This window comes from Hydra vulgaris, chromosome 02, assembly GCF_038396675.1.
Source record: "Hydra vulgaris chromosome 02, alternate assembly HydraT2T_AEP".
Classification (NCBI taxonomy): Eukaryota; Metazoa; Cnidaria; class Hydrozoa; order Anthoathecata; family Hydridae; genus Hydra; species Hydra vulgaris.
Window position 1 is genome coordinate 13,045,028 of NC_088921.1, and position 12,887 is coordinate 13,057,914.

The 12,887-nt window shown below is 25.6% G+C and overlaps 1 protein-coding gene across 1 annotated transcript in view; it reads left to right on the plus strand.

Annotated features, from left to right (window-relative positions):
- The first annotated feature begins 642 nt into the window (after window positions 1-642).
- LOC136076749 (NACHT, LRR and PYD domains-containing protein 13-like) overlaps window positions 643-12,887 on the plus strand; it is a 57,023-nt gene continuing 44,778 nt past the window's right edge. The window contains exons 1-2 of the mRNA XM_065790162.1: window positions 643-698; window positions 10,104-10,151. The gene's annotated coding sequence lies outside the window, so the exon portion shown is untranslated. The remainder of the gene's footprint in view (window positions 699-10,103; window positions 10,152-12,887) is intronic.

Genomic DNA, 12,887 nt, shown 5'->3' on the forward strand with positions numbered 1-12,887 from the left:
GCGCTTTTCTTCTGAATGGAAAAATTTTGCTCAACGCACTTGTTTATTTGAAGTTGATTATATTATCGAACATATTGATCATGATTTTAAGGATGATTGCTTAAAATTGATGGAATTTCTAAAAAAACTTTTTGAAATTGATCCTGTGCATTATAAACAAATAATAAAAAATACTTTGAAAAAACTTAAAAGGTTCAGTGTGTTGCAAAGAATAAAGTCTGAAGATAAAGATGATAGTGAGGATGGTGTTGAACAGTTGTTCGAGAAAGGTACATTTTGCAGATTATATAACATTGATTTGATATATATGTATATATATATATATATATATATATATATATATATATATATATATATATATATATATGTGCGTGTGTGTATATATAAATATATATATATATATGTGTGTGTGTGTATATATACACACACACATATATGTGTGTGTGTGCGCGCGTGTGTGTGTATATATATATATAATAGATGAGAGTGACGATGGTATTGAACAAAAGTATCAAAAACAGTTGTTAAAAAGAGGTACTTTTTGCAGAGATTTTATAACATTGATTATATATATATTTGTATTATATATATTTTGTATATATATATATATATATATATATATATACATATACACACATTTATAGATGATAGTGATGATGGTATTGAACGAAAATATCGAAAACAGTTGTTAGAAAAAGGTAAGTGAACAAAAAAAATGTTGTTAAAAAAAAACTTTTTGTTGAGATTTTATAACATTGATTTTATATATATGTGTGTGTGTATATATATATATACTTACGACTTTATGTTGAGTGAAGCTTCAATATAAATGCTTATTTTTAATTTAAGTTCGTATTTAAAGTATGCTCTTTCAAGAATGAAGAATGAGTTAGTTCTTATAGAATTTATAAACTTAGGAGAGGATAAGAGATGTTTGTTAATATGTGAAATTTTATCAGAGTTGAGTTGCTCAAAAATATAAAGTGTTGGGTGGTTTTTTTTAAGGTTCAATGCCCACTTTGGCTTTAAAAAAGCAATATAAGTTTATGACATTAAAAGGTGCAAAAGAAACAATAAAAGTTTGAATATATATTTTAGTATCATTTGAGGATGTAGTACATCAGTAATAATGTGATAGGAGTTTGTTGTTATTCTTATATTTCACTTGGCATAAAAAGCAAACTATGTCAACATGTTTACTATTCAATATATCATTCAATATAAATGATGGTTTTTGCATTGTAGGTAATATTTCTTCAAATCACTAAATATTTTGAAAATTTTGAACCATAGGTTCCTTATTTTTTCTCTAAACTTCTTTGAATATTGCTTTTTACTAAGAAAAGTTTACCCACAAATTTTTTCTAAAATGTTAAATAGTTTTTGAGATATTTCAGTTTTATTAATGACCTGGTTTTTAAAAACACTTGATTTTACAATATTTACAAATAAAAAAAGCAATTCAAATAATAAAAAAATAACAGGTTAGAAATTTCTAAAATGCAGAACAACAATTTTTTTTTTAATTACTTTTCATTTTTTATTACTAGCCAGAAAAAAATTTTAAAAACCTGAAAAATTAACATGTCATTACTAATTGGTCACCAAAATTAAAGTTTAAAATTTTTTAAATTTAAAATTTTTTTTTTATAAAGTAGTTTTTTTTATAAAGTAAGTAAAAAGGGGTAAAACTGAACACATATTTTATAATTAATTTTTTTTATGGTATAGCGATTTTTAAAATATTTTTATTTTGTTTTTGTTAAGAAAAATGAGCTCTATTCGAATATGTAAAAAAAAAAAAAAAACTGATTTAAGTTTTTTACTAAAAAGAATTTATTTGAAAAAAAAAAATCAGTTTTATCCAACAATTCATTTAAAACTGAACATGTTAAAGTATTTGTAATTTAATTTATTTAATTATGGTAAAAACAATTAATTTACAAAAAGCAAACATTTAATTTACAAAATAGTAAGATTAATTTACAAGAAGAAAAGATTTTACAAGTTTCCACTTTTTTTTGTGCAATGAAATTCTTCACCAGTTTTGTATTATTTTGGTAAACATGTTTGATAAAGCCAGCTTTGGTAATTTGTATTTTAACATGTAAACCATTTACAATTTTAAATTTTTATGCTTGTTTTAATTTTTCAGCTTGTGGTAGCCTTTCTAGAATTTCAGCTTCATTTAGGCATTCATATTCCACTCTTTTTTTGTTAACTTTTTTTTTTGTATTGACACTTTGGACTCTTTAAAATGTTCTTTTAAAGATATTTTAAGTCCAATTACTGCTTGATTCGATGCATATATTGCTGGTGTCTTTGGACAAATCGGTATTTCAAATTCGCAAATGATTTTTCATTGATTGAGTTTGTGTGTTAAGATTTTTATTAGATTGAGTTTGTGTAAGTTAAGCTTGTGTTGGTTGAGTTTGTGTAAGTTGAGTTTGTGGTGGTTCAAATGTTTTGGCAATTTGTAATTTAGATTTATCAATTTTATTTTTATCAAATGGAAATAAACCAGTATTTTTAAATCCTCCAATTGCTTAAGACTTAACCACTGTTAAAAAGTTAGGCTTTAAGCTGAATAAAACTTTCTTTTGATAAATTGCTGCATTATGCTGTTGTTTGTTGATAATAGGTATGCATTATGCTGTTGTTATTGCTTTCGCCAAACCTTTTTGACATGACAATATACTCCCACAACTAATGGTTGAAGTATGTGGGAGCTGATTAAAAATTTCTTTTGATAAATTGCTGTTGTTTGTTGATAATAAAAAAAATAAAATAAAAAGTCAAATAAAAGTTTTTAGAACATCAAATTGAACAAGAACAAGTTACAGTAAAAAGATGCAACTTTGTTGAATAAAAAGTCAAGCAATTATTTTTTGTTGATAGAACTAGATATGATAGCTTCTTTGAGCAGCAATCATAATAGTAATTACAGAAAAATGAAAGAAGTGCAACCTCACGATGATGGAAGAGAGGCTCAAAATTCAAATTATTAGAACCATTTAATAACGAGAAAGCGAGAATGCGGTTACCGTAGCAAGATTTACAATTTTGCTGTGAGTTCTGATGAGTTGTTAGCAACTTTGAAAGTTTTGGAACTCATTGTATCAAAGTGTGAGGGAGTCTCATTCATAGACATTTTTTCAAACTATGACCTAGAATATCAAAAATTACCCAGTAGTGAAATATACAACTCAAGACCTAGTGGCTGGTCTCGATCAACAAAAACTGCTTTCAGAAGGGTTTCAGCTTTAATTCTATCCATTTTACATCTTTTCAGACCTCCCTTTGTTTTTGAATGCAGAACCTTTTACAATTTTTATATTGTGATCTCAGTCAAAATATGCTAACGCCAGCACCAAACACATCTATGGTTTTACCATTATTTGAATTTCACCTCTGCAGCAGGCTCATTATACATCTGCCTATAGTCTTGTTGATCTTAAAAGTGTAAATTAAAAATATTGCAATGTAAATAAAATAAGATTTAAAATGACACTACTAAAATGTCATTACATTTAATTTTGATAAGATAATATAAAAATGCTATTTCTATCAATTTCATTTTTACTATATTTCTACTGATTTAAAGAAAAGTCTGTCATTGGAAAAAAAATTGGTTTAGAGTTATTTTCTTTTAATTTTACATCTCATTTTAAACCATTTTGCAAGTCATTGTTTTTAAACAATTTGTTACTTTATAACATAAATTATTCTTAAAAAATAAGACTAAAATATCAAAACTTATGAAACTAAGTTTTACATTAAAAATTGCAGAATCAGAAAAGTTGCAGGCCAAAAACCGCAATGCCCTGGAGAAAGAAATGTAGTCAGCCATTCCATTGATCTCTTTGAGGATTTATTCCTCAGAATAAAAACCTGCCTGATTTTAGAGAAATGCAATTTGAATTTGAAGAAATGGTGTGTTGAGCAGCTCCATATTTGTTAATTTCCACCTAATAGTCTGACTTTCTTCCGCAAGTTCACAATAATCTCTGCACTTTTCAAAAGTGTAAATTTAAACTTATGAGAAGTGCAGAAATTATTGTTATGATGTATTAATTTCTAATTTTAAAATAACTAATACATTGTGTTTTTGCTAATAAGTATTTTAAAGTTTATCTTTAAGTTTTATCTTTACTATTTTTTAACCTTTTTTCCTGGTTTTTTCCGGTTTTTTTTTTTTTTTTTTTTTTCCATTATTTTATTATTTTTATTTCTGTTTATTTTCCGGCTTAACAATTTTATTTACGGCTACTTGACCCTGACATGACGGCAGCTCTCTGACGTGATGAGGAAGCTCTCTGACATGATGGCACAAGTGTTTTTAGTTTTAAAACATTTTTTACATGTCTCTAATGTTTTAGAACATTTTTTACTTGTCTCTGACATGATGGCGGGTGGTTAACAAGAATAAAGGTCGGCCAGCAAGCTTAGCTATTCTTGTACAAACCCCTATTATTATTATTATTGAAGGTGAAACAGCTTTTATAATTAAAAAAAAAAAAAGAAACTGAGTAGTTAGAATTAAAAAATTATTTTTAAAATATAACATGCTATTTTACCATTTTTATTAGTTCTGTAGGTTTTGAAAGTTTTCTGCTTTTTTTATCCTTCATTTAATCGAACCTCCATTAAATAAAAGACAAAGAGCAAAAAACAAGACTTTAAATTAAAAAAACCATTGATGGAAGCAAATCCTTGACCAATAGACAATTAGTGTTGACAACTTAACAAAAAATTATCTTAGGGGAAGCATGCTGAACTCTAAACTTTCTGTTTTTATGCAGAATGTCACAAATAAATTATGAAGATTTTCTTAATTTAAGTTCAAAACAATTCATAGTAAGCAAGAATAAAAAAATTCATTATTTTTTTATTCTTGGTTTAACAACATCAGGAAAAAAAGTTGAACTTGTTGCAAGAACTTTTGGTGCTATGGAACTTAATATTGAAATTTTATTTTCACAATTTAAAACTAAAGGAAAAAGTGACATTATTCTCTTTTTTTTTTGGTTATATTTTTATATTATAAAGTAAATATATATATTTTTTATTTTATTATACTTTTAGTTTATATTGAACAGTGAAGTTACTTATAATACTTTTTGTATTTTAAAATGAACAGACTCTACCATATGAAAACTTTAAATAAACAATTTTAAATACACTTTGTTATTGTGCATTGAAACATACTGTGAAAAAAACTTTTAAGTGACACCTATTTTTTCCATTATTAATACGCACAGAAGTTATTTTTTCGTAAAATCAGTTTTTTGTGTTTGAATTAATAAAGAAGACGGTTTTTCAACATTATTACTTGATACAAAAAGCAGATGGTACTATTACAAAGAAAAAGACCAATGTAAAGAAAATTGTCAAGAATTAAAACATTTCTCATTTTGCATTTAAAATCAAAATATATACAAATGGCTTAGAAAATAAATTTTTCTTGAAAAAACATCAGCAAGAGGTTTTTTAAAACTAAAAATGATACATAATACATTAGATCAATTAAGAAAAAAAGTCAAAAAATTATATTTTTTGTCAAGTTTTCTAAGTGAAACTACACAAATCTAGAATAGAAGAACTTTTCGCTGACAATGATTATACATTTTATTAAAAATATAATCACTGCCAAACTAATAACAGCATTGGCTAGCATATTTACATGTCCACATATTTCTGTATTTCTTATCCCAAAGGTGATGGGGTTCAATAGTCATGCATGCTACTCTTTTCTTGTGTTGGTTGTTCCTGCACTCTTTAAACTGTATAACTCTGAAACATGAGGAAACATTACTTAAAAGATGTTAGCTCAATAGTTGTTAATATGATTTCTTGTTTGCTTCCAAATTCAGGCCACACATGAGGCAAGAATAAGTCAACTAAAAACTTTGCTGAATTAATGTAGGATATTCATATTTTTTTTTAACTTATGTGGACATAAGATTTGATTTACTCATTTACATAGTTGATATGTTTAAGCAACCCTTTCCAGGAAATGCGTGCGTTTTTTTGTCTTGTCATCTGTTTGTAAAATATATTTGTATAATTTTAATTTAAAAAGTATATATCAAAGGTTGAATGAAGCAATGGCGATTTGCAAACTCTGGATAGGTACGCGTAAATTCAACCTTGACAGAACCATTTTCTTTGTCCAAATTTTGTGCCACGCTCATTTTAGTATTTTTAAGAGTGGCATGATTGAACATGTTTTGCTGTGATATTTTTCTAGAAATTTGTATCAACAGATTTCTTTTGAGTACTAGAATAGTTTAACTTTAATTCTGCACGAAAATATTTTTTGAAAAATGTTGTTTATAATAAATTTATTGTTGTTTAAAACCTTGTTGTTTGTGCATCAGGTATATATAAGAAGGAATGTTGAGACTTTTTTCTAATATATTCAGACATCAGTAAAAACCTTCTTTCTTGCTACCTGCCAAACTTCATGAAAAAAAAATACCCCCAGACACCCTACTAACTCACCCAAATTAGGCACCTATTTTTGATTTGAGTTCTGCTATGCATACAGGAAGTGGGAGCAGGGGGTATTATAATAAACATTTGAACATTATTAATCTTTAAATGTATATTAAAATAAAAAATAATATTGAATTGTATATCAAAAAAAATTCAAATAACGTTAGTAATTCCAAACATTTATTAAAGTAGAAAATCTATCTAGAAAATATAAAGCAGATGTTCAAATGTTGTTAAAAACTTCAGGAACTTTTACAAATCACTTAAACATCTTTATAAAAACATACTTTATAGAAAGTTTAGCATTATGAAAAACGTTACTAATAGTTTCATAAAAACCCGCGTTTATATCAAAATCAATCAATAAAATCATTTTTTAAAATATTATTTGAATATCCACTCTATTTTTCTTGATGCTTTTCTACTTCAATTAAATTTTGGGATTACTTATGTTGTTTGAACAAAGAATGAATTATAAAAGTGCGTTATAAAAGTAATAACACTATTATAGAGTTATTACTTTTATAATGCAGTTATTTACTAGAGCGTTTTTACTTTTGTAGTCAGAACTTTATTGTTTAATTTTTTAACTTTTTTGGAAAATCATTCTTTTTATTGTAGACTTGAAACTGTTTTGCTTTTTTTTGCTTCACCTTATCTAATTTTGTCGCTAATTGAACAACCACTTTAAAAAAACAAAAATGTAAACAGTACACAAATTATTTAAATTAATAATTTCATATTACATTTTTCTATTTAAATTTATTTCTATTTCCTATTTTTTTGGTTTTTTTTTTAATTATTTCTTTTACTTTATCTGCAATGATTAATTTTATAAAACTTTCAAACAGTTGTGACCAAGTTGTCTAATATAAAATACTTGCGTGTGGTCATACAAGATAAAAATCTGCGTGCATTTCCTGGAAAGGATTATAAAACATATTTTTGTAACTTTTTTTTTATTCTTTTATTAAAGATATGTGTTTGATAAATTATATGCAACTAAACAGCCTAAATATCATGTGTTATTCAGTTTTTCTCTCTATCAATGCTGAAGAATATTGCATTATGTTTTAAAAGATATTTATGTATTTATGCAAATTATAATTATATATGTTTTGGCTAATTTTTTTATGTGTTAGGTAACAAAAGATGCAAAATTTAACAAAATCTTTTCTGTGCTACATAATTTTTAATATACCAAGAATTTTGTTTTCATCTAAAATGAGCCTAATTAGTTTGTTTGTATTATATTTCATATAACCACAAAAATAAAAAAGTATTTTTGGTTTCAGATTTTGATAGATTTTGATATTTTTATTAAAAGTATAAGTAGTTGTGAAACTTGTGTCTTTCTTATGATTTTTATAGCACTTATATTAGTTTTTTATTTTTGATAAATTAAAGATAATCTACTGTTGAAGCTTTACTTAACAATTTTATGATTGGTGGTATTCTTTTTGTTCCGGTATACATATATATTAGGTGTACATTTTATAGACAGTTTTAAATAAAAGCGTATTTCTAATTAGGGGTAAATAAAAAGTGGTCAAATGTTTGTTTTAAAATATGGAACTTTGATCGGTTTAATTAATTTTAGTAAATTTAATTAATTTGGATATAGATAAAAAAAGAAATCTTGTTATATTTTATATTTGCATTTCGATAACTAAACTGATGAGTTGTTGATAACTCTGTCCAGCAAACATTCTATTGCAGAATTTCAGTTGATCTATATAAGCATTTTGAGCGGCAGGGCAGGATTGAAAAGTTGTTTTTTACAAAAGGAATGACCACTATAAACTAAATTGGAAATTCAAAAAAAATAAAAACATTTAGAAGGGGGCAATAACACCTAACATGCAACCTATAAAGACATATTTAGTATCAGGTAAAGATATTGCATGTGGAATAATAACTTTTTTGTCATAGCCATTGAAACTTGTGTCACGGAAGGAACCTATCGTTCCTTCCGTGACACAAGTTTTAAATGCCTATAACTAAAAGTTTAGAATTCTAGGAACAATGTCTTTTCTCAAAATTATATAGATATTATATTTAGTATGTTAGGTATTTTTGCCCCCTTCTTTACGTTTTTAGTTTTTTATAAATTTCCAGTTTAGTTTACAAAGGTCATTTCTTTTGAAAAACACAACTTTTCAATCCTTCTCAACACACTGTAGTTTTGTTTAGTGGTTGATAGTGGACCATTTGTGACAGCCACCAAAATTGGCTAGTCAATGACTAGCCACTATTAACATGTTATATAGTTTATGGCTGGTATTTATAGCAGCCACTTCAAATGGTCCACTAAGTAACTGCTGAGCAAAACTTCAATGAAGTGCTCAAAAATGTCTATATAAGTCCACTGCAGTTCCACTAAAGCAATGGTTGCTGGGTATACTAATTTAAAGTGATAATAAGTTAACAATTATTCAAAAAAATCATTTTTAATATTTATTTTTTTATATATTTTTTAGAAATAATTTTTATATTGATTTTGTGATGGAAATTTCTGACAATTAATTTTTCATAGGAGTATAAACTTTAAAGCATCTAATTGACCAAACAACAGACGTGTTAAAGCAACGTTTTTTAACTAAACTTAATCAGATACAATATATTATCGGGAAACCAATAAAAAAAAACTCTTCGTAAAGTTTCGTCTATGGTACTGCCTGCCTTACTTGTTTCTCCACGCAGTGGCCTTGTTTGTCAACTTTGCTGTTATATCTGAATCCATTTAATACTAGAAGACGTTTTAGTTTTAAAAAAAACATACGTGAGTATTAAGGAATAAAATTACAGTTTAAAATACATTGTATGTTGGCTTTTATGATGGTTTTTCTCAGTTCTGCTATTGATGTTGGGTTCTGTTTAGAAATCTCTGTTTATGGTCTTCCTAAGCAAGCAATTGATGAGATCTAAAACAAATATTTTACCCAGCCATAAGGCTAGTGCATTAGTTGCATTTTCTCAGAGCCATGTTTAACATGTTTTGCCTGGTGCCAAATTGCCCTGTTGTGCATAAAAATATCACACTTTCTAACTAGAAGTTCGACACTTTGCTATTCTAAGTTTCTAAATAATTTGCAGAATTGATTGTTACTTTTTTAAAAAGGCGAAGACCAGCACGTTTGTTGGCAGTAATTGCACCTTTATAATTATGCTAAGTTTTGCCATAAATAGGTGTTTCTGGTATTGCAAGGTTAAATTAAAAGTTAGCATACAATAATTTTTTGTGTCATTATGGTTACGACCCTCACTAAACTCTTTATCTCTGAAACACCAAACTTGACAAAGAAGACTGCAAAACAAATTAGGCGTAGTACTATCAAAGATTTTGTATGTAAAAATATGTTTAAGGATTAACATGATGTTTTGTTATATAATAACAAAACATCATGTTATATATCAATTTTATTGGATTTAAAGTTTTAGTAATGGCAAAACAATTTAAAGTTGAAAAAAGTTATAAAGTAATGATTTGTTAAATGAAAACAAAACAAAAAAGTTTACATAAGTTAAAGAACTATTTGTATTAGCTCGACATCTTTCAATTCAAAAATTTTTGTTTTTAAAGAGAACTTTATTATATCATTTAGAGACTTCACGTTCACCAGATATATCTTCAGGATTTTCTGCCAATAAAGGTAACTTTAATATTTATTTTATCTAAATTTACTGAACATTTACTAAATTCACCAAAAATTTGCCACAATCTGGTTTCGATATGCTTTGTTTGCATAAAAAGTTTATTAGAAAAGTGTCGAATATTTATTAATAGTAGGACCTTCATTATGCTTCAAAAACTATTGCTTTTTCAAATAAAATAAATTAACTTTGAAAGCAAACAAAAACTTTAATTTCATCAATATTATCACATTAACATTAACACTTTATTTTTTTTAATGGTATTTTATTTGTATACAAATTCTTTTTACTTATTAAAACTTTAATTTTAGAAGTGTTTTTTATTACAGTGTTGTTAGAATAATATGCATCAAACTTTTTTTAAATAAAAGAATAACTTTTCTTCTTTGTAACTTCTATAAAATTTAAAATTTTACAATTTTTCAATAATTATCTATTTTATTTTAGGTAATTATCATTAAATAATTGTTGAACTTCAATCAGTTGCATTTTTATATGTTACCTTATTTTGTTGTTATATTTATCTAATTTAAGAGAATTTGCCAAGTCTGTTATAGTTTATAATAGAAGCAACATTACAATTTTCACAAGTGGCTAACAAATAACTTTTTATTTCTCAAGCGAACCAAAATAAAATCTTATCAGTTAAGAGTAGGATTTTTAAGTGTTTAACGTTTATAATTAGATATAAAATATTTTACATTTACAATATTTATTGAAACCAGATAAGCAATCAATAAATAAAATAGCGTTGCCTTACCTTTTGGTGTGACCTAAAATTATTTTATAAACAATCGAATACCAATTTATAAATTATTAGAATAATATATAGTCCATTGGCTGTAATATTTGATTGTTCATCCCATATGCCTACCATCTATTTATCTATTTCTACCATATATATACTTATGCTAGAAACGATTGTAAAAAAAGTTTTGTTTAATGCAAAAGATGCTATTCTCAGGTCACTAAATCTTGTATTTCATCTTAAAAATTAAACTCCAAAAACTGAAGAATCTTTCACATTGTCTTTAATTAGGGCAAATCTGTTATTCTATTTTATTTATTTTTTGTCTTTATTTTAAATACGATCATAGATTTTAATTGGGTTTTAAGTTTGATCAAAATATTTTAGCACTTTAAAGATATTGCTAAATAAAGTTCAGGACCCTTCATTTTTTGGGCTTTTTATTATTTTAAAAAAAGGTTGAGAAAATAAAAAAAAGATGTGGTTTTTACTTTGATTTCTACAGTTTCCATTTCATGTGAACCTGTTGAAAAGATTCCTTAATAAAAGTTAAAATATTAAGAAGTCCGAAGTGACAAAAAACATCAAAATAAGAGCAGTGCAGAGTGGTTCAAAAAACAACACTTTAAAAAGTACATATATTGGTACCCTTAATTTATTCAATTTAATAAAATAATACTAGATTAAAAAATTTTACTGAAAAATATTTTCAGAGGTAGCACCAGACCTTTAACATCAGTCAATTGTTAATTAAATTAATCGCAGCAATTTATATGGAATATGGGGTAATTCTCTTAGTGAATACATTCATGGTGCAGACAAATCGTTGTACTATAATCCATTTCAATGCCAGAAAAACTAATTATCTAGTTTTTTTCAATATTGTTTAGATTTGAAACGTTCTTGTTATTTAATGCTTTTACATTTGTTTGTTTGTGACAAATTTCTTTAACAAATGATTTTTTTTTAAAAACATTTTTGGGTACTTTAGTTCAACTTTTTAAATATCTTTCTTTATCATTCATATCGTTATTTTTCAGTTATGAAAAAAACAGAATAACTTTAACACTATTATTATTTAAAAGTTTGTAACTATACTTCAGCTTTTTCTCCTACTTCAGCTATAAATACATTATAAACTTCGTATGAAATAAAGTTACATTTTCATCTAAGTGATTTATTCTAGATATATCATATGAAACAAGCTTATGGAGAAGAGAAACATGTCAGTTTTTATTAAAAGTCTTTGACTTCAAAGCTTCTTAATTCAAGATTCATTAACTTTAAACAGTAAGTAAACTGATTGGGTGATACTTAGATGGGTCAAAAAGATCCTCAGAGCTTTTTTATATTGAAACCAGCAATATTAACTGTTTAAGGTGGAATATTAATTTAGTTATATATTAACATATAACATATAAAATATAAATTCAAAATTTTTAACTTATTAAATCTTTTATTGAGTAATGGAGAGAGTTCTGGAGATTTCTTTTGGAAGGTTGTGATTGAAATGTTCAGACTTTAGGCAGCAGAAGAGTTTTAGTGAATATTAACAATTTTTATAGCAACAGAAGTAAAAATGATTTAACTTATCATAGTTAATAATGATTAGGGTGTGTCAACTTTGTGTCAACTTTGGATTTTTTTAAGAAAAAAATTAGGGAGTTAGTAAAAGTTGCAGAATTTGATGGAGAATCTAAATATGGTTTTAAAAATTGAATTAAAAAATTTTTTGGTTAAGTGATTTGACTTTTTATAATTTAATAAAATTTTGACCTGGTGTCTCAAAAAAATCCGGATTTTGCTTAAACATTAATAAGCCTTTTTTTACTTTATTTGATAAATATCAGTTGGGATATAAATGTTGATTAAAACTAATTTTTAGATATGAATATATTTTCTTTAAGAAATTGAATAAAATTTAAAAGAATTATTTTTATATCAAAATTAGACTTTGAATTTAATATGCATATTAATTTAAAACTGA